The 23963-nt window shown below is 33.4% G+C and overlaps 1 protein-coding gene across 6 annotated transcripts in view; it reads left to right on the top strand.

The window, feature by feature from the left end:
* Positions 1 to 23963, top strand: part of CHD7 (chromodomain helicase DNA binding protein 7) — a 227968-nt gene that overhangs the window by 82577 nt on the left and 121428 nt on the right. Inside the window, exon 1 of one of the 6 annotated variants that reach the window (XM_031946369.1) lies at positions 7823 to 7913. The exons of the other annotated variants lie outside the window; for them this stretch is intronic. The gene's annotated coding sequence lies outside the window, so the exon portion shown is untranslated. Of the gene's footprint in view, positions 1 to 7822; positions 7914 to 23963 lie in introns of those variants that run through there. 6 annotated transcript variants of the gene reach the window in all.

Below are 23963 nucleotides of genomic sequence, written 5' to 3'. Positions count from 1 at the left end.
AATAGTAATATTTGAACGATCTTTCATTGGGTCATTGAAAGGTTGAAATAAAATATACATTCACACATACTTAGATATGTATGTATGTGTATACAAAAGTTTTGAAGACTTTAAAGCTGTATAATAATAAAGTTATTACTATTATTACTTTCTAGGTCTATAAGTAATAGGTACACATTTTCAGTTTCTTTCAGAAATCATTTTTAAGCTTGTTTTTTGACTTTTCCATTATCTAATTTTTAAATTTCCATTGTAAGTAAGATTGTCACCGATAGCATCTATACATTTTCTTCAGTTTTCCTATTATATTCTCCAAGTAGACCTTTTTAAATTTCATTAAAAAAAAAAACATTTTAAAATTCTAGCTATCTATCTTGGCCCTACATTTTACCCTCCTGAGATAGGGAGAAGAAGAAGATGAGTAGACTTTTATTATCTTGTGGCTTTTTTTTCTTTAATATTTCTTTTGTAGCTTTATGAGAGTTTTACTGAAGAACCTATTTCCACTAGAAGTTCTAGCTTTGCCATACTGACTAAGAAGATGGCAGAGGCGGTACTGTTTACATCTCCAGTATCTAGCACATAGTAAGTGCTTTTAAGAGATATTGTCAGGGCATTTAAGTGTTGCAGTAGTTAGAGCATCAGCCCTGAAGTTAGGAGGACCTGAGTTCAAATCTGACCTCAGACCTCAGACTTAGTATTTCCTAGCTATGTGACCTTGGGCAAGTCACTTAACCCCAATTGCCAGAGAGAGAGAGAGGGAGAGGGAGAGGGAGAAGTAAAGGCAGATCAGACGAGATAATAATGGAGGGTTCAAAATAGTTTGGAGATGAACAATTCCTTTTTAGACACGAATTTACTGCATTTCAGGTAACATTTTAGTGGAAATATCACGATGATACCTGAAGTTATAAAAACAGAGGGTTCTGAGAATGGATTTTGTAGTCATTTCCATTGAGGGGACAAAGGGATGGATTTTCCAAAGGGCAAAGAATGAACAAAGATTAGAGCTGTCTTTAGCCCTGCAAGCCTGAACCTGGTAGGTGACTGACAATTAGAGGATGCAAAGATAAAGAATTGGTGGAGATAGTAGTTAGGTAAAAAAACATTTTTATATTGCCACAGAGACTTAAGTGCAAAGACTCTAAAACTGAGCATGGAGTCAATCAGTAGAGCTTTCTAAAAAGTCATTGATTTGCCTTGTGGTAGTAGGGATTTTCTTGTCCAGAGGTTTTCATACATATTACTGATATTGTTGAGTTGGTAGGTGTTAGATAACTTTTTTGGTTTCTTCCAAATTTCCCTACTAGATTCTGTGTCAGGTGGGGAAGATAGAAAAGATATGTGTCAAGTAAATGTCGCTAGATTAGATCATAATACATAGAGCAATATATAGCTACTTTTATTTGTTTTACCTCAAATTTAGATTTTAAATTTGATTTTTTTTTTCCCTGACAGAAAACGTTCAAACTCTACTAAAAGGCTAACAAATTTGTTTTCAGTTTTTATAAGGAAAGTAATCTTAGGTCTTTCCTGAGAAGGTTTTGTTTCTGGGCATCTTTCTTATCTAACTTTTTAGAAATTCTGCCATTTATAGTGAAAATTATCAAGTGATCCTGCCTTTTTGAGTGGTATAGATGAGTCAGGCAATAAAAATTTATTGAGCACCTACTATGTGCCAGGTGGGTAGCTAGGTGGTGCAGGGAATAGTGTTGGGCCTAGAGTAAGAAAGACTCATTTTTCTGAGTTCAAATCTGGCCTCACTTAACTGTGTCATCCTGGGCAAGTCACTTATTCCAGTTTCCTCATCTGTAAATGTCTAATTACTCCATTGTCTTTGCCAAGGAAATTCCAAATGGTGTCACAAAGAGTCAGATAGAACTGAAATGATTGAACACCATTATGTGCCAGGCACTGAGGCTTTAAGGATACAAAAAGAGTCAAAAGACAGTTCTTACCCTCAAGCTTCTCAGAATCTTGATACAGATTTATGGAGATTCCTAAAAGTGTTGAAAGTTGGAAGAGACTTTAGAAGTTATGTAGTCCAACCCCTTTATCTTGTATATAATAAAATAGAGGATCAGGGAGAGTTTAAAAAAAAAAAAACTTTCCCATAAAACTATGGTTAAATAAGTGATAGATTTTATTTACTTACTATACCACCAAACAGTTCAAATTTTCTATGACTTTTATTTCAGAATCAGTGCATGATTGTACCTGCAATAGATCAAAATAGGACATTCCATATGCATAATAGAAATCCAGTATCTCAAAGTGGAGGGAAGGCCTTCAAAGTCAACAGTGGACAGAAAATATTTCCACTAGATCATCGGCAGAGAATCCATCACTTTACAATGCAAATCATATAAAGAATATTAGGTACTCCGTAAGATGTGTATGATTTAACCCTTTTCCAATTAAACAGTAATTTATTTTTCCTAGAGTTAGCTTTTAAGAGCAATAGCAAAAATTATAAAATTCAGTAGTAAAAATTTCACCTTTGCATTTTTTAAATGTTTTGACCACTCCAGTGAGGGAGAAAAGACCATTAGGGAATTTGGGAATTAAAAAATCACTGGTTTCTTTGGAGAGAGTGATTTAAATTGATAAAGTTGGAAGACAGATTGAAAAGAATTGAGTGAGAGGAAAGAAAATCAAGACAGTGATCTTCCCCATTTCCCTTCCTCCCCTGGCCAGGAGTTTTCCTGAGAAAGGGAAGGAAGATATAATGGGACTGGATTCTAGGACCTTAAGAAGGTCTAACCAAGATCAGGAAAGCTTGGGCATGTTTGAATGTAATAGGGAAAGAACTACTAGATAGGTAAAGATTAAAGATCAGAGAAACAACCAATCAACCTCTGTTTTTGGTGGTTGTGGGGAGAAGTAGGACTCCCAATTGGTTTGTTTTTATGATGAACAAAGAGTGAAAAGATGTCTTTCTAATATTTTTTTCTTGGGTCCTGAAATTTCTCCTTTCCTATTAAAAATGTATTTTTAAATTAAACAAATTTTAATTGGTATCTCTTGTTTTTGCTTAACCTTCATTTCTTTATTTTTTTTTCCTCCCCATATTGGTGTTATTTGTTGTAATAAAGAGTAAAAAAAGAGGAGAAAATAAGCAGTTCACAAAACCAACAATCAATTGAAATCTAACAGCATATATAATTTTCCATTTTTTTATCTCTTCTTTGAGATCCAACTTAGCTATAATTCATTTATTTTTGGTTTTTTTTTTGTTTTATTCTTTTCATTTACATTGTATAATCTTTATGTTGTTTTCCTGTTCTGCTTGGTTTTCTCTGTACCAGTTCACAGATCTTTCCCATGCTTCTCAGATTTTCATATTCCTTATGTAATACTCCATTGCAATTGTACAATTCCATTGCAAATATTCCAATGCAAGGCTTTTCCCAATTGATGTCTTTTCTTCCCCCTTTTTTGATTTTTTTCTTATGTAAGTTCTTTCTGTATGTTGTACCACTGTGCTTTGTACTGCATAGATTGCAAAAGATATGTAAGACATTGTTCTTTTCTTTTGGACATTTTCATTGGTGATCAGAAAAAACAATATCCATACAGGAAACAGTACAGTTGCAATATAGTCAATGACCCTAACTGCCTTCTGAGTGTCAGGTTCTTTTTTCTTCAAAGAAGACAGTGTCACTGGATTGCAGAATATGTGGGAGAGGGGTAATAGGGTATAAGTAGACTAGAAAGGTGAGAGGAGTCAGGCTTTGAAAGGCTGTTAATGATAGAGGATTTTATGTTTGGTCTTGGATATGATAGAGAGCCATTGGAGTTTACAGAATAGAAAAGTGATATGATCAGGTCTACCCTTTAGGAAGTTCATTTTGACACCTGAGTGAAGGATGGACTAGTATGGGTAGAGAGACTTGAGGCAGGCAGATCTATCAGCTGGTTATTGAAGTAGTCCAACAATGACATATTGCAGTTGCAATGGGAAGAAGGGGTATATATGAGAGATGTAGTAGATGTATGAGAGAATAGAAATGATAGGACTTGACAACATAATGAATATGGTAGGGACTAATTGAGAGTCAAGGATGAGAACTGGAAGATGGTGTCCTCAACAGTAATAGAAAAATTTAGAATCAGGGAAGATTTAAGGGAAATGATAATGAGTTCAATTTTGGATACACTGAGTTTAAGTTGATTGTAGGACATCCATGTTCAGGTATCAAATAGGAAATTAGAGATATATATCTGGAGGTCAGCACAAAGTGGTTAAGTCTGGATAAGTAGATTTGAGAATCATCATCATAGAGATAAACATTGAATTCTTATGGAGCTGATAAGAAGAGATTAAGGTCTATGACAGAAGTGAGTGGCAAACCAATGGTTAGTGGACTCTGGCTGAAGAGTCAGAAAAGGAAACTGAGGGGGTGATTGGATAGGTAGGAGAGCAATGTCAAAACCCTATAAAGAAGACATCAAAGAGAGCAGGTTGAGAAGTGTTCATGGCTACAGAGATGTCAAGAAGGATGAGGACTGAGAAAAGGTCATTAAATGTGACAGTTAAGAGAGTAATGTCCATTGAATGGTGAGGTTTCAAGTCAGATTGAAGAGAGTTAAGGAGAAAGTGAAAGAAAGGAATGTGTCACCAAAGAAGTTAAATCAAGGCTGAAATTGTGGAGGAATCTTTTATTCTGGGAGACACTAAGAAAGGTGATAGGATTTAGATTGACAGATAGAAAGGAAAGCAGCATTGCTGATGGGGAAGTTGGTGTAGAGCAAATGTTTAGACTTGATAGCAAATCTTTTGGGTGTTCCTGCAATAAGATAATGGGATGTAAAAGCAACAGATCCTTAGTGTATAAAATTGGATTGGGAAAATGAGGACAGACTGTTAACAACTTTGAATGGCCAGTTGCATGATTTTCATGGTGAAGAGTCAATAAAGGCTAAGTTAATGTTTTTGTCATGGATTTAAATCAGATTTTTTAAAGGAAAATAACTGTATTTAGACATTTACTTTATCTTCTGTCTCATTTTTTTATCTTTCTGGTGGACTTTTATTCTGAAATACTATCTGATCTTAAGAACATTTTTACTTCATTTTAGAAAATATTTTATGTTTGCTCATACTGATTTTTCTATAATAGACAGCCTGGTCTTAAACCAAGTTAATTCATTGTCTAATGTAAAATGTTAACTTAATTTTTAGAGGAGGATAATAAATCTAAATTTATATTCATGGTAGCAAATAAATATGTGAAATTATTCTCTTGAATTTTTTTAATATACCAAGTATTTTGTGATTTGATCTGTGTGCATCTTCCCTGTACTGATACTATTCACAGTCCCTCTGTATTTTAGTAGACAGATCTCATGATGATTGCCAGTTACTAGAAAAAATCATCTCCTTGTTTCAATTCATTACAAAATTATCAAGGTTTGTGCTTAGTTGGAAACTCATATAAAGGCCAGTATGGCAATTTTGTGAGTAAATCTTGATTTAGTAAGCATATTTAAATTTTATCTTGCAAAGATTTCGGAGTTCAAGTTATACTTACTGTATGAAGAATGATGAAGGGAAGATGTTCTGTTCACGTGTAGGGCATTTTTCTAGGTTCTGGGGATACAAAACCAAAACTCCCATATGTACTGGAGTGATAAAGGCCCATTTGGATTTCTGAAATTTCTTGGTACTTTTCTATGTAGTTCTAATCTTAACTATCTTTAGACTCATTTCTTCCATCTTCAGCGATATTTTGTCTTAAAATATTTCCTTGTTGCTACATAGACATCTTATTTATGATAATTACAGAATTTATTGTAAAATGGAAAGATTGTTGAGATTGTTGTTTACTTTTTTATATTTTTGGTGGCCATTAAGACTTTTGTTTTTAATTAGGAGATTAACTTTTACTGTCCATATCCCACCACTGATACTCTGTGAACAAACACCATGTGTTCATAGAGTTTAAGGTTTTTTGTTTGTTTTCCTTTTCTTTCTTTTAGCAAATTAGGATTCTGTTAACTATCCCTTTCTGAAATTCGCTATTTGTTTGACACAATAGTGTATTAAAGTCTAGACATATACTTAAAATAATTACCAATAGATAGATCTAAAGGTACGTGATGTTGACTATTGTTAGATTGTATTATAATAATGTAATAAGTGAACTCTTATTAAATCTGGACATATTTAGTGGACCCTGATGGACAATGTGGATTTTCATTTCTAAACTTCTTAAAGTTACAAAGTTTGAAGAGTCACTCACTCAGTTGGTCAAATAAACATTTAAGTACCTAATATATCCCAGGCATGATATATAAAGAAACAAAATTCTACTAAAGGAATAGTCCTTTATTACCTCTACTTTTCAATGCCCCTTTGATTAAGGTAATAGAGAATACATTTTTACTTGTTTAAGGAAGGTTCAGATGATTGTATGGGTTCACTTGTTATAGTGGGTGACCCAAATTTCACCACATACTTAAAATTTGCTAGTTGATAGCACTTTATTCACTGAGGAGCTGTTGCTCATTTGTGGTTTTGTTTCTTTTTCTGATAGGTTTCCCAACATCTCTTATTACAACAAGCTTTAATTATTGTTCTCTTTCATGGTCTGTCTTTGACTTTTGCTTCTCAGTCTTGGTTCTTCATACTATTTTTAGTACTGAAATATTTCAAGACTTTGTAGAGTTTCTTTCTGTTTTCCTCCTGTTAACCTGCCTCTTGTTATCAATATGTATATATATTATTACTGTATCACTAGAACACAGTTTCAACCCAAAGTCCAAGAATTAAATGGCTTATGTGAAAGAGTAGAGTTTCATTTACTATTACCTCCTCAATGGGCAGTATTACCAAGTACAATGTTGCTAGTTAAAAAGAAATTTTGCATTATCTATTTTCACCAATAAAGATATAAATAACACACACACATTATATAGCAGCCTGCTTTTTGTTTGTTTGTTTTTGTCAGACTTTTATTTCTAATGGGGACCTTAGCAACATATTTGCCTGAAAAACATTTGTGCCCCCAAGAAATCCAGGGCACTATCAAATTATGCAAGTAGGCTTTTAAAACATGTCTATTTAAAGACCCATTCAGAAACTACCTCTTCCATGACGGTTTCCCTGTACCCCTAAAGTAACTTTCAAGGTTCCCCTTTGACCCAAACACATCATTTTGCATCTATTATTGCACTATATATTATTTTGTATTATAGCTGCTTGTTTATATCTCTCCCTTATGGATCATTACTTAAATACTTGTTGAGTAGAGAACTGTGCTACTTAATAGAACACATCTAAAGTTTAGATAGGACAAGTTTTTGGCCCCTTATTCACTTTTCTCTATTAACTATAAACTTAACAAGAGCAAGGATAACTTGTCTATAAATCTCCTGGTGATTAGCACAGTGTTCTGTGTTAGAAAATGTTATAATTTTAGTAGTTTGATACTATATCTTGGGGGTGTTTTTTGAGGGAAAGATGAATGGTCAATATCTATTTTTATTATATTAGCCTATTTGAGTATAGAATTGTAGTATTTAGCAGAGATATGTATGTGTGTATTTTAGGCGATGTGTGAGATTTGATTTTTGCAATAAGGTCTTTACCATTTGTTAAGATATTAAGATCTTATTGAAGAAAACCATTCCCCTTTCCCCCCCTCTCCCATAATATGGATGTGTATATGTATGGATGGAGGGTAGGTGGTATAATGGATAAAGCTCTGGGCCTAGTATCAGGAAGATTCATCTGCCTGAGTTCAAATCTGGTCTCAGATGCTTATTAGCTGTGTGACCTTGGGCAAGTCACTTAACCTTGTCTGCCTCATTTTCAGTATCTCTGCAAAGAAAACTACAGATGGGATCACAAAGAGTCAGAGACAGCTGAAAAAGGACTAAAAAACAATAGCAGCACCAGCAGTAGCAATGTATGTATGTTTATATTCCTCCAAAAACTGGCTTATATTGGTTTACAAATTCCTGTTTCAAATATTTTGTAGCTTTTTTTAAGTCAAGCTGAAAGTCTTAGCTTCTATCATTTCATTAATATGAATCCTTGTGACTTGGTGAACTCTAGGATTTGGAGTGAAGCAGATTTAGGCTCAGTGTAAAGAAAATATTCATATAAATTTATCAAAAAATGGTCTGAGCTGCCTCTAGAGGTACCGGAGTTTCTGTCACTGTAGAAATTTAAGAGGAGGGTTATAGAGTCAGAGATTTAGGGCTGCAAGGAATCTTAAAGGACATGAAGTGTAACCTCTTAAGTTACCATATAAAGGAACTGAGGCCCAGAGAAATTAAGTGGCTTGCCATGGAACACCCAGCTAGTTAGTAAGTACAGGCAAGTTCGAGTTTGGGGAAATGAGAGAATCACTTCTTGGAAAAATTACAAAGGTGACTAAGTATGGATTGACTAGATCTGGGCTTCTTAAACCCTTTTCACTTGTGATCCCTTTTTTCCTGTGAAATTTTTTATGTGATCCTAGGTATGTAGGTATATAAAATGGGTTTACAAATCAAACATTTATTGATAATAAATCATAATTCCACAACCCCTCTACATTCAGTTTTCAGGTCCAATATAGGGTTGCGAGTTCAGTTTTGATACCTCATATAGGGTTGTCAACCATTTTTTAAGAAGCTGGGGACTAGATGACTTCTGAGGTCCCTTCTCACTGATAAATTCTGGGATTCTTTTATCATGAAGGGGTGGGATTTTTTTTTTTTTTAGTATCTTTCATTCTTTCCCTCCTTTTCTTTCTCAGTTTCTGCCTTTTTTTTTTTTTTTTTTACTTTGACCCAAGAGTTATCCAGTTTTGAGAAAAGGACAATTTGATACAGTGGGATAATGGGCAATTAAGAAGAAAAGTTTCTGCATAGATTAAGGTCTCAGATGGAGGGAAAGAGTTTAGAATAGAGGTAGTAAGGGAAAAGGTAATTGATTGCTGGGGAATTTATTAAAAAACATTGACATCTCAAAATCATTCATATATCCAGACTAGTTGTACCTAAACTGCCAAGAAACGGCCCTTTCCCTCTTTCATAAGTAGATGCAAAAAATAATAATAAGGGGAAAGTTAAGCTTTAGTAGGAACCCTTTCTGACTGAATGACATTTCATCATTATAAGAATTTTTTTTTTCCATTTAATATATGAGTTAAGGAAATCTTATCAAAAGAAATTAAGTGAAAGATGATGATAGCATTTATAAATGTTTTTGTTCCATAGAATTTTTAAAGCACTTTCTTTAGTTTTTTTTTTTTATTCTCTTTTTTGCAGTCAGTTTTGGTTTTCTTTTTTCTTTTTTTTTTTGCATTTATTATCTTTCCCTTCCACTATCCCTTTAATTGAATAGCCCTGAAGAAATCTGCATAATCCAGCAAAACAAATTTTTCCATTGGCCTTTTCCAGAAATGTGTATCTCATTCTGCATTTTAAATTCATTTATCATGTCACTGGCAGGAGGTAAGTAGTGTGATTCTTCTTCTTCAGCATGATAGATTTATTATTTATCATTGCATTAATCATAATTTTAAGGTATTCCAAAATTGTTTTTCTCTATAATGTTGACATTGTAAAGACTGTTTTAGAAGTTATGTTTACTTTACTCTGCATCAATTCATATTGCTCTTCTTAATTTCCTCTGAAGCTGTCCATTTCATCATTTCTTGTGGCACAATAATATTCCATTATATTTCTATACCATAATTTATTTAACCATACCCCAATATGTAGGTATGTCTTTTCCATCTTTTGACTAATAAGAAAAGAGCTGCCAAAAATATTTTTTGTATATATGGATTTCTCCCCTCATTCTTTAATTTTTTGGGGGACTAGAGTAGAGACCTTTTTACTTGTGTCACAAAGGATGAATAACCCAACCCAACACTTTAATAACTTAAGAGACATAGTTCAAAAACCAATTTACAGCTCAGTAAACAGTGCATAAGTTTACTTGTTTTCCCAAAGCTCCTTCCAATTTGTTCTGTTTTCTAAACAACTTACTCATTTCTGAAGATATCCAATGAGGGATATTAGTCAGTTGAAGCAGTAAGGAATATTATCAAGGGCACTGCCATCCTTCCAGTCATGCAACAATACAACCTCAGAGTTATCCTTGATTTTCCCTTTCACTGAGCTCCTATAACCAGTTAAAAAGTGTTCTGGGCTGAGCTTGACACAGTAGTTTACTGTTAATTTTGTGTTCAAGGTTGGTCTTTCTAACAGTTAATAAAAGGAATTTTCTTGTGCATATCAGAAGGATATTTAACAATGATATGCATTGAGGACACTTCACGTGGATTCATCTGAACAAGGTTTCCTTGCCTGAATTGCTCATCATTTTCTACCAATTTAACATCAGTGGTTGCCTTTAGTCCTCATGAATATTGTACTAAGGAAACTAAGAAGTAATGTTGATAGCTTGAGCCTCTACTTTCCTAAGCCAGTCAGATATCAAAAATAGTTTCAATATTTTAAAATAATAAATTAGCCATTTTTGCATAGAAGAAGGGGTTAGGAAATTGTTTTCATTGCAGTTTCTTTTTTTCAAAAAGTAGAATTTTTAAAAGAAAAAACAGATTAAAATTTTTTTCTTAAATTTTGACTTCAAATTCCGTAAAAATGAGTCTACTATCCTCTCTACTAATAGTCTAGAAAAATTCCTGTGCTGTGAAAATTTGAATATTTTATTAATAACAATATAGTCAATAGAACACTGGCCCTGGAATTTAGGAGAATCTGAGTTCAAATACAGCCTCAGATACGTAGTTCCTAACTATTCTCCCTGGGCAAGTCACTTTCCCCTGTTCACTTTACTTCCTCATCAGTTGAATGAGCTGGAGAAGGAAATAATAAACTACTCCAATATCTTTGCAGAGAAAACCCCAAATGGAGTCATGAAGAGTTGAACATGACCAAAATGATTGAACAACAGTCACAAAACAGCAAGATATTTAGGGTTTTAATTCATTTCTAAAAATTGCATCTTTTTTTAAAAAAAGAACTGATCAACTCCATTTTGCTCTTCTGCTTTTTTTCTTTCATTCCTGGAAAAGAATAGAGTCATCTACATTTTTTATAAATAAGACAATTAAGGGCAGAGTGTGTATGTTTTTGAGGAGGAAAAAATACGTGTTTTGGAAAAAAGTATATTTGAGTGAGATATACATAATATGGATAGGAAACTTTGTTAAAAATTACCTGCCTCCCTTAGCATTTCATGGTGCTTATTATTTACTCTTGGAGCTGGCTAAAGCCAGTTTTCAAATTAGCAAAAAAATGCAAATCCACACCAAGAGTATTTGGTAAACTATAGAATCATCTGAACCTGCTTCTAGAGGCTAATGGGCTCAGTGTCGGCAGTCTGAAAAACTGTGTTGGCTTTTGCTTACTGTGCTGTTTCAAAATAGCAGCTCAAGAGTTGGTAATTGGATACATATCTATGAGTATGACCCAGCATAGGCTTTATTCAAGTGCCTATATAGTATTTGTTAACTTGTAATTTAGGACTTGTTTCATAATAAAGCAAGGTATTTTGTGTTACAACATTTTAATTTAAGTTTTCTGATAATTACCTTTAAGGGATTATTATTGGAATATATTATTTCCCTTTTCTTTTAGAATAGATAGGGTGTCCTAAAGTCTTAGTGTAGTTTTAAACTATAGGATTGCACTAAGATTTCTGGGACACGGTATATGTGAGCTTAATTAACATAATTTTGTGTTAGATGAACCAAGTATTCATCAGTGAACACATAAGAAAGCATATTGGAGATGGAAGAATAAGGTGAGACAAGGAATATATTGTATATATTTCCTTTGGCCCAGTATATCTCTGAGATAGTTCTTTTTCTGATTTGTTGTGATTTTTTTTTTAAAGCTTAACTTTTGAAATGTTTAAGATTTCACTTTTATTTTAAGGAGCTAAAAACAGTTTGAGAAGAAAGATTAGGGTTCTTGGTATGAAGCATATGGGTATAAGGTAAGATTTTGTGAGTCATCTCTTTTCTTTTTCTTACTTAGCTTTTTGTTACTTTCTAATTTCACATACTCAAAGCTAGAGGTATCTATTCATCTACTTATGCATGTAGTTATATAGATATAGGGGTGTGTGTGTGTGTGTGTGTGTGTTTGTGTATAAAAAGAGATACAGATATGATACGACGGGGAGATAGATGTACCTTCTACTCTAGAGAAAAGTTCACATTTTTTATTTTTGACAGAAATCTTGCACTTGCACAATGTTGTGTCTAACTGGAGAATAGTTACTCTTGATTTCTGATTCAGCTAGATATTATTATTTTCCTAATAAGAAGAGAATTCCCAATAATTGGTAATAACCAAAATTCTAAATAAAGTAAAAATTTGCCCTTTGAATACAACCTGTTCTTCAGTAAACCTTGTCACTGCACTTAACCAAATGAACAAATTTAGTAATGTTATTAAAACAAAAAGATGGAGAAGAGAAACTTCCAGGAAATCGGAAAAAGGTAAAGTAAAAAAATGAACTAGTAGTTCATTGCTACTATTTTATTACTATTGAGGTTTAAGACTTGGCATTTAAGAAGCCTAATAGTTATATTAGAAGCTCGAACCTACATTAAAAACTAATTTAGCCATGAATATAAATATTTAGGAGAGATAAGATGAACAATTTAATTTATATATATATATATATATTTTGTGTGTATATATTCAATGTTAAGAGTGTTTTTAAAGTGAAAATACATAAAAGTAACAATATACAACACTTATACTTTACAGTTAAATTGCTTTTAACAGTCTTGTGATGTAGTGCAAATACTGATATCTCTATTTTACATGGAAGGAAACTGAGACTCAGAAAATTTAAAAAGCTTCCTCATTCCTATAGAGTATAATTCTCAACTGGGGCACATTCATATAATAATTATAGTAGCTCACCCTTATATTGCACTTTAATGTTTTCAAAATATATGCATTTTTATTTAAATTTAACAACAGTTCCTAGAGCTGTTATCATTATTTATTATTATTATTATTATCTCCAATTTTATAGATGAGGAAACTGAGACAACGAAAGGTTGAGTGGTTTTCTCAGTCACACAGCTAGTAAGTTTCTAAGACAGGATTTGACTCAAGGTCTTCTTGATTCCAAGGTCAGTGCTCTTTCCACTAGGCAAACTATTTAGTAGTTGTTGTTTTTTTAATTTTGCCTCTGTCTCTCTTTTTATATAAGACCTAGCTACTGGATATTTCTTCCTACTTGCTGTCCTTTAACTTGCTGCCAAGTAGAATAACTTTCACATATCGTGTTAAAAGTATATTTTATTTCAACTTATGCCTTTAGTTGTCAGACAGTTATAAGGAAGAGAAGTTTATTGTATTTTTAATTCACAATTATGAATTTCTATTGCATGTCTTTTTCCTTTCGCTTGTAATTTGTAGGGGGGAAAGACAGTTGAAATCCAACTTAGTCACTTACTAAATCTGAAAATGAAATAAAATAGTCCAAAATTTAGTCATCAGAACTTAATGTATTTATACCTAAGGTTAAAAAATTGTGGCTCAGTATTTAGATCTATGCTATCTATACTATCTACACTAACTATACTATTAGAACCATAGAAGTCATTTGGGTCCAGTGTCCTCAGCTCCTTTGCTTGTCTTTAATCCTAGTTTTGTAGAGGTGGGCAGTTATTTAGTCAAAGTATTGATCAAAGAAGGAAATGCATGTTTCCAAAGTCAATGGAACTGACTATAAGATATTATTTGGTTTAATACCCATCAGGCATGGTAGTCTTTTATTTCAAAAATATGCTTTTATACTATGTTCAATTTTGAATTCAAGCATTAGATAATTTCAGTCAATTCTCTTTTCCATTTTGATAATCATATAATTTAGAAAAAACTTTCATTTTAGTGGTTTTTAGTGATATAAACCATTCTTAAAATAAGATTTTCAAAACTGTCATGCTTTTTTTGTATTCTTACTCTGATACAAGATATCCCTTTTAGCTTTTATATCATCTATAAATTTGATAAGCATGACATCTGTGTCTTTATCCAAGTCATAGATGAAGATATTGGACAGCAAATGAACAAAAATAGATCTCAAGAATACTCTACTGGAGACCTTTTTCCATTATGACACTGATCAGTTAATGACTACTCTTTAGTTTTCATATAAACAAGTCTCAAGTGTTTTTTAAAAGTGTACTCTTATTTAATCCACATTTTATTCATATTGTCCATAAATATAGCATATAAAACTTTGAAAAATACAATATTCAGATATTTATAGTATGTCTATGGTATCAGCCTGATATAACTGCCACCTTGGGTTTTTTTTTTTTTAAGGAAATTAGATTAGTTTATCATGATGTGTTACTGATGAAATCATGATAATGCTTTAGTGATTATTCCCTTTCTAAATCCTTACAAACCATCCTATTAATGTGTTTTAACAACTTTCAAAGAATTAGACTCAAAATATTAATAACATTTATTTTGTAAACTCCATCTTTTTTATTTAAAAATTGGTATACTTGGTTTTCTATAATGTGTGGCATTCTCCACGAGTTTTTTTTTTTTTTTTTAAGTAATCACTAATAACAGTTCAGGGATTTATATTTTGTTCCTCATTTTGTACCTTAATTGACAATTTATATAAGTCTTCTGACTTGAGTTCATTGAAGATAATTAGACATGTTCTTATAATCTAATTTATGTTGGATTTCAAATTCCAGATAACTATTTTTCTCATCATTATTCTGAAGACTACTCTTTTTGGTAAAGAAAGCAAAAGAAAAATAAGATTTCTTTACTTTACTTCTCAGAAAATAAAGCAAATATATAGCATTTTCTCAGGTACTTTTATTTCGAAAGTATAGTGTGGATTATGGTGATGGAATTTATAAATGTAGGGAACGATAGTGGAGAGGGATCTAGGTTAGGACAAGGATAATTTGTAGTAGCACAGATAAACAAGAATAACTATCTGCCATTACTTGACATACCTCTAATCTAAGATTCTGACTTATAGATACAGAATTATCTAAAATTAAGCTTCAAACCAAATAATTTAGTTTTTAGCATTTCTACTTTATGAATTTGAATATGCCATTAAATTTTGCAGACCAGATATTGGAAGTGTCAGTTTCTTCATGACTTAGGAAGTTATGATTTTTGGTTAGCAGAAGTAAAGTGCAAATGAAATTTTAAAAGGCAATTATGTTTTACCATCAGTATAAGCTTTGTATTTCCATTTTTCTTCTACCTCTCACCAGATGGCCCTGAATCCACTTCCACCAGGGGTATTCATTGTTTTTTGGTCCAGCTAGACTATAATAATACTGTAATGTTATATGTATATAGATTGGCTGATTGATATGTAACTTTTTTTCTTTGAAAGAAATTGTTTGAATATAGTTGTCTAGGTGTATGTTTTTTAAATATTAATAGAATTACTAGAATCTGTGTTCAAATAGATAATAGGAAAATAGCTTTGTTTATTTTTTCCAAAAAGTGGTTAAATTACAAATGCTTAATAAAAAGAAGACAAACTTTTTTTGATACTTTTCAAATTGAATATAAGATTTAATTGCCTAAAACCAAAAGAATTTCTGTTGATGGTTCTGATTTCTGAGGAGGATATTGGTTGCCTGCTTCATATCTTCTTGTAGTCTTCCTAGTTTCCAAAACTGTACTCAGTATTTTCCCCAACTGCTTATGGGTGGCAGATGCACTCCATGTTTTTGGCCTGACTGACTATACTTTCTATGTTCCCGGTCACTAAGTCTGCCACCTGTCTTGGTCTGCTTTGAGCAGTAGGCACCAACAGACGCTTTTGGCAACTATTAAGTTCAATGCAGATAGAAAATCGCTTTATGTAAAGAGTTGGCTTGCAGAAGAAGGCATGTGACTAAGACGTATGTTAAAACTCACTTTGTTGCCCTGGGATTTCATAGGATCAATGACCATATGAATGAAAACAAAAGCAGAGATTTTAAATAGTCATCTTCAAATTAATATTTATCAATCTCTCCACCTACTTTACTTCAAGTTACAGGATAGAGTTATAGTCTCTATTATAGGGGGAAAAAATCTAAAAGAAAATAGTAATTAATAAGTACCATTTTTAACATTACTTTTCATATTTATTCAAACAAGGACTATAACTGATATTTCAAAAATATCCACGAATAGCTTATTAGTGATTAATTCTCCCCCCCAATCCCTCTCTCTCTCTTCCTCCCTCCATATCTCTCTTTACCCCTTTCCTCTTCCTTTTCCCTCATCCTCTTTCTCTAACCATATCCCAATTTTTTGAGTGACTTGAAGTTCTTTAGATATTTTTTGGATTAAATGAAAGAATACTCATGTTGATACAAATAAAAAAAAAAACAGTATTTTGACATTGCAAAGATTTTCAATATCACTAAAGAAATGTACATCAACTGTTTTATCATTTGCTGCCAAATTCATCCAATGTCCTAGCTGGCTTCTGCCTTGTCCACAAAGGGTCTTCCCCTTTTAGGAACATTGTATCTACAGGCAGTTTTTATATTTCCTCATTTTAGCCATCCATCTCATCTTGGCCTGCCCTGCCTTGGCATGTCTAGTCCCCTGTTTGGCTTGTTTTGCACTTCAATGAAGCCTGTAAATTAAAAGCACATAATGAACACTAAGTTTGGAATAGGTATGGCTTGTTGAAAAGTGAATGAGATCTTTTTGAGAGAAATAAGGCATTTTAAACAATACATTATAAATAATTTCACAAACTTTTTATATTTTATATTCATTTCTGTTTAAATGAATAAGTTTTATTTATTTTTAAAAAATCATTATTGCTCTTTGTCTTTAACCAGGGTTGGGTACTTTCTTAGAACAATTAGAGACTACTTCTTGAATTATCACATAAGTCACATTTGAGAAGGAAAGTAATATTTGTCCAATACACTTTTTAGACAGGTTCTTTATAAGTTATCTAAAGTAAAAATCACATATTTATGTACATATTATATGTGTGTGTATGACATTTATACTTACAAGCCTATTTTTCTTAATATATTTATGTAAATATTTTATATATATGTATAAAATATATTAGATATATTTATATTTATGACCTATTTTCCACATTTAACTTTATTCTAAAATTGAAGATCATTTTCTTTATCAGGAAAAAATTGGGACAGAAGGGTATAGATGTACCCTGAATGGTGGATTCCTCTGGGATCTTTCCTGAGCTAGAAGGTGGGACTGAGGGAAAGAAGAAACTATTTGTGCCACTGACAAAGACTTTTTCCTCTCACAGCTTCTGCTAAAACTATTTTCCTTTAAAAAAAAAAAAAAAAAAAAAGCTTTGTTGATGCCTTTTGTTTTTAGTAGTCATTTCCAAATGTGTACCTCATTTACCTCCACTTCAGCCCTGAACTCTTTTTGTAACCAAGAAGTTAAGTAAAAACCACTGGGAATACATGGGTCAGTGAGAGTAGTCTTTAAGCTTGTGGTTTTAAGAACCTGAAGAGAGGAACCAGGCTCTCTGAACAAAGATTAGCCGTTGCAATTACTTAGACTTCATCCTCCTTTTAATACTCTTTCCTTTACATTATCTCCCTGCATATTTTGTCTCCTTGTGCTCTGCATTAGTTACTATACAGATTCCCTTTTTTTTCCCTGAATTATGCATATTTGTCATTTCTTAGGTAGCCAGGAAGTTTAAAAGACATTGAGGTGGTGCAATACTTAGAGTTGGGTCTGGAATCTGGAAAACGAGTTCAAATTTATCCTCAAAAACTAGATATGTGAGCCTAGGCAAGTTACTCTGTTTGCCTCAGTGTTTTTGTTTTTGTTTTGTTTTTTTTTTTTAATTGTAAAATGGGTATAAAAAATAATTATAGTACCATCTACTTCCCAGGATTGTTGTGAAGATCAAATGATGTAATATTTGTGAGGTGCTTAGCCCAAAATCTGATATATAATAGGTACTTCATATCTGTTCCCTTCCCTTCCCTTTCCCTTTCTTAGTACATAGTAATACTACACTGTATTCTTAAACTTTTGTTTGCTCAATTGTTCCCTTAATGAAGGGAACCTTATTTAGGGTAGTTCTTTGCTGCTAGGGGAAAAAAGTTCTACTATACATATTTTGGTATTCATGTAGCAAAAATATTTATTTGGCATAAGGCTGGAGAATTCAAAGGCTCATAGATTTTAGAGCTGGCAGGAATCTTAGAATTAATTCATTATAATCCCCTTCATTTTAAAAATGAGGAAAACGAGGCCCAAAGAGGTTGAGACTCTTGCCTACACATAAACAGAATAAGTGACAAAGCCACTTTTGACCACCAAACCGGCATTCTTTCCATTTTATTTCTAAGGTAATTAGGCAGCGGTCTCCCCATGATGTGGAAGGGGAGTAGTAGCTACTTGGCTCTCTTAGGGGATTGAAGACATTATTTAACTCACTAACAAAAATTCATAATTTGGAGATTTAGAAGTGTAGAAGTGAATTCAAAGTAACAGCCAAATTAATTCCTTTGTTACATTTTATGTTATCATAATTGTAAACTTTTGTTTATCATATTTTAATGGATGTCAGTAATGCTTCAGGACTATAGAAGGACATTGGCATATGGTACAAAAAGCTCTGAATTAAAAGTCAGGGAATTTAGGATATGTCAGTTGTTCCAAGACATTTGCTAAGTATTTAGACCAACTATGGATAGGCATTAAGCTAAGCATTGGGGATAAGACAGAAGACTTTAAAGACAATTTCTACCCAAAGGAACTCACAATTGAATAGAGGAAGACAGTACATAGAAGTTGAAAGGGGAAAGAGGAAGTTACCAGGACAGGAGCATGAAGAAGTTTTATAACTGGGGAATGAGATGCTCTGAAGAGGGGAGAATCCAGAGTTGATTTCATCTTGTAGAAGTATGAGTTTTTGGAGTTCATTTAGTCCAGGAAAACAACCAGGTAGGAAAAGATGAGCTGAATTTCCTGAGAGTCCTTTGTGTAATTGCAGAGGATTGGGGGAAGGTAGCCAGTGTTCAATCTGTATCCTTTCCAGTCAGAGAGAGGGATGAATTTCAGAGAGGTGAGTTTCTGGAAATCATCAAATCCAGGAAAGCAGGTTGACAAGATATATATGTTTTTGCTTGACACCCCTGATATGAAGGGTAGTATGATAGAGTGGATGGTGGTCTGTCCTGGAAGTTAGGAAGAACCAGTGTAAGTCATAGATATTAGTTGTTGGTATGAGGGAGATCACATTCCTTTAATATCTTGACTTTGATTCTTATTTGAGCTTAGTTACTTACAAGTAGCTTTGTGGTCTTGAATATACCATTTATTCTGGATCTTTTTCCTCTCACTTTTCAAATGATATGCTTGTGCTGGAATGATCAAAAGGTCCCTTACAACTCCAAAACTGCAATTCTAGATCTTTCTTACTTCCTCATATCAAAACAAACAAATGAAGGATTAGATTTTTTTTTTCATTTCTTGATTGCTGTTTTAAACAAATACTATTAGCATTCTGTGATACATCTTCCCTCCCAGGAATGTCCCTCATAGGCTTGTTTTGAGGGAAAGTTCTTTGTAAATGTCAAATGCTGTATAAATGGGAATTTATTTATGTTTTAATGGATTTATGACTTCACCAATGTGGACATCACCTTCATTTCTACAGATTCAGTCTGTATACAACTTCTCATCTTCTGCCATTCTTATCTGTTTTTTCATAGACCTTCTATAGCAGATAAGTCACTTTTCAAAGTTTTTCTTTCTAATGTTGTTGTTTGTGTAAATTATTCTCTAAGTTATATTCACTTCACTCTGCATCAGTTCATATAAATAATTCTAGGTTTTTCAAACTGTTGCTTTCATCATTTTTTTTACAGTATATTATTATTCCATTACATTTATATACCATAATTTGTACATTTACCAAGTGATGGGCATCTCCTTAATTTCCAGTTATTTCATTTTTATTGCTTTTCTTTGTTTAGGCTTTTCCCACACAACTGGAATGTATGTTTCTTAAGTACTGGATCTGTCTTTTTCATCTCTGTTCTTTTTGCAATAAGCCCAACAATATATACACCTTAGACTTTTGTTAAATCTAGCAAAGAAGGCATAATACAATGGGATACATTTACATGGGCAGTCCATAGAACTTATGCATTACTATATGTCTATCTGGAGAATTAGGTAGCATTTTAAACAATGTTAAGCTGCTTGTTCGATAAGAACCATATTAGTTTAGTATTAATTTAGCATTGCTCTAGGAATTTAGAAAGAACAACGTTTCAGGTGAGCCAAAGGGCAAGAAAAAGTACTTGTAGAGGGGTCTATGTAACCAGTGATGACTTGAATGAGAAGAGGCTCCTGAAAAACATATATGACTAGGAAAAAGGGGTGCTAATAAAGTAGTAAGAGCAACAGATTAATAGCTAGTCCCCTAAATGCCCCAAGCAGAAAAAGTTAAGAAGTATGTCACAGCTAATCAAGCGTCAGAGTCCAGATGTGAACTTGGGTTTTTCTGATTCCAGGGCCATTGCTCTATGCATTGTGTCACCTTTCTACCACCAGGCACCAATTTTTTTTTTTTTTTTTGGGGGGGGGGGGTTGGGCAGAGGGTTAGCTTGCTTGGGGAAAAAAAATGTTACAAGAGTTTTACGTAACTCTTCCCTTCCTTTCCACCCCCCAATAGGAATTGGAGGAAGGAGGGAATAGTAATTGGACTGTAAAAATAAATAAATGGGGCAGCTAGGTGCTGCAGTGGATAGAGTACCAGCCTTAAAGTCAGGAGGACCTGAGTTCAAATCTAGCCTTAGACACTTAACGGTTCCTAGTTGTGTGACCCTGGGCAAGTCACTTAACCCCAATTGCCTCAACAACAAAAATAAATAAATAAATAAAAAGAGGGTCATTGAAATATTTTTAAAAAATGATCAAGAAAGTCCAAAAGGAATCACAGGTGACTGGGATTGCTTTGAAAATTGCATGTTAAGGGGCAGCTAGATGGCACAGTAGATAGAATACTGGCAGACACATAATACTTACTAGCTATGTGACCCTGGGCAAGTTACTTAACCCCAATTGCCTCAGCAAAAAAAAAAAAAAAAAAAAAAAAAAAAAAAAAAAAAAAAAAAAAAAAGAAAATTGCATGTTAAATTTATATATCCTTAAAAGAAAAAGAAGCTCTTAAAATAAAGATCCTTGGTTTGGAAACAATTAATATTTTCCATTCTACTTTGTACATAGAAATTCTCATTTGTCATTTATTAAGTTCAAAATAATGAAACATTAGAGATATATGAGGTAGAGTGTGAGTTGGAGCAAAAGTAGAAGTACTCTAGGAAACTTTGAGGAAGGAGAGAATACATTTAAATGTGGGGAGATCAGTACTTGAATTGAGTCTTGGTGAAAGAGGACTTTAATTGGCCAAATAAGAGAAAGGCGTGGAGAGGCTGCCAAGTGAGATTGCACAGAAACTTGAAATGATGTTAAAACTGTGGGACATTTCAGAATTTAGAATGTTGAGCATATGAAAGTGAAATATCTGGGAATATAGATTGGAATCATATTTTTGAAAGGCCATAAATTCTAGTCTAAATTTTTATCTTATTCATGACAATATGAAAACACTGACTTCTGAGCAATAGAGTGACAGTGACAGACAGCCCTATGGCAGTAATGTGAAGGATGGATTAAGACGGCAGAAACAAGATTGGAGACTAGTTAGGGGTTTAGAATACCATCACTACTGAGAAGTGATGAAGGCCTGAGCTAGGATAATGGCAGCCTATGGGGATACTCAGTTCATATTCTATGCCCATCTTTGGATGTCAGTGTAAATGGGAAGAGGTTGTAGAGGTAGGAGAAACAGGACTTTGCAGGTAATTATATGTGGGAGGATAAGACAGAAAGGTTAACACCATTTTCCAGTTTTAAGTTTGCTTTTGGATATGTCAAATGTGAGGTATTGGTGTAACATCTCAGATGAGGTATGTACTAAGCAGAGTAGTTTGAAATGCAGGACTGAAGTTCGAGGGGAAAGACAGTTAAAATATATGGATTTAGGAATCATTCACATAATTGAATCAAGAAACTTTTATTTTTGTCATTTGTTCTTTGTTCTCAAAGTAGACCATGATGCCATGATGTGCAAATGAATAAGCAAGGAAAAGCTGTGCAAAATCATCAGCCCCAGGTTCTTCTCCAGAAGCATCTTCTTCCAGGGGCAAGATGTAGATCAGGATTACTGGAAGTGGTCCTAGATGCAGTGTCCTTCTTAAGCTAAGGTTTTTAATGGGTCTCAATTTGACTAAGTCAATGTTCTGTCAGTGAATAAGGCTAGATTTAGGGTATGAAAAGAGAAAAATGAGCAAGATTAAGAACATAACTTATCCTCTCCTGTAGGGGTGGGATATTTAGAAGATAGGGCATAGGGATTTGAATATAAATAGCTGTTTTTGAGCATTAGAAGCTGCAACATGGTACTACTGGGATTATATCCCAAAGAGATTATAAAGAAGGGAAAGGGACCTGTATGTGCATGAATGTTTGTGGCAGCCCTTTTTGTAGTGGCTAGAAACTGGAAACTGAATGGATGTCCATCAGTTGGAGAATGGCTGAATAAATTGTGGTATATGAAAATTATGGAATATTACTGTTCTATAAGAAATGACCAACAGGATGATTTCAGAAAGGCCTGGAGAGACTTACACGAACTGATGCTAAGTGAAATGAGCAGGACCAGGAGATCATTATATACTTCAACAACAATACTAGATGATGACCAGTCCTGATGGATCAGGCCATCCTCAGCAACGAGATCAACCAAATCATTTCTAATGGAGCAGTAATGAACTGAACTAGCTATACCCAGAAAAAGAACTCTGGGAGATGACTAAAAACCATTACATTGAATTCCCAGTCCCTATATTTATGCACACCTGCATCTTTGATTTCCTTCACAAGCTAATTGTACAATAATTCAGAGTCTGATTCTTTTTGTACAGCAAAATAATGTTTTGGTCATGTATACTTATTGTGTATCTAAGTTATATTTTAATATATTTAACATCTACTGGTCATCCTGCCATTTAGGGGAGGGGGTGGGGGGGGGTAAGAGGTGAAAAATTGGAACAAGAGGTTTGGCAATTGTTAATGCTGTAAAGTTACCCATGTATATATCCTGTAAATTAAAGGCTATTAAATAAAAAAAATAAAAAAAGAAGCTGCAACATGGAAGATCAATTAGACTTGTTCTGCTTGCTCCAGAAGGCAGAATTAGGACTATGTGGAAGTCCAACTTAGGTTTACATTAAGGAAAAACTTCCTAATAATTAGAACTGTCCAAAATTGAATGCAGTACCTCAGGGATATACTTAGTGGGCTCCTCTTCACTAAAGTCCTCAAACTATGGCTGGATGACCATTTGTTAGTTGTGTTGTAAAAAGGATTCTAATTGAGACCTCGATGGAGTACCTTGCAAAGTTGAGATTTTCCGAAGCAGTAAACATAGACATGCAACCAACCCTGGACACCAACACATCTTTTGTGTTTGTGCTTATCTTTCCAAGAGCACAACTAGGCAGTAACAAACACAGGCTGTTGTAGAGAAAAAGGTGAGAGTAGCCATGCAAATTTCTGCCCTGCTGCAACTTCCTGCAAGATGTTGTGGGTGGATTCATGCTTACTGGGCTTAAATATTTTTCTTAATGTACCTTTGGAATCAGCAGTTCCTCTGTCATTCATCCATAGTATTTAAAGCTGGAAGGAGGAAGGATGTTTATTGTTAGAGGTAGCTTGCCAGGATGATGTGGAGATTCTAGACCATATGTATGAACATGAGTTGAAAGAATTGATGATGTTTGCTTTTGAGAAAAAAACTATTTAAAGGAGACATGATAACTTTCTTCAGGGTTTGATGAATTGTCATATTGAATAAGGATTCGCTTTTTTTTGTTTGACTCCAAAGA

Source organism: Sarcophilus harrisii, chromosome 1, assembly GCF_902635505.1.
Source record: "Sarcophilus harrisii chromosome 1, mSarHar1.11, whole genome shotgun sequence".
NCBI lineage: Eukaryota > Metazoa > Chordata > Mammalia > Dasyuromorphia > Dasyuridae > Sarcophilus > Sarcophilus harrisii.
Note: the sequence above shows the minus strand (reverse complement) of the source record. Positions and strands in the feature narration are given on the sequence as shown.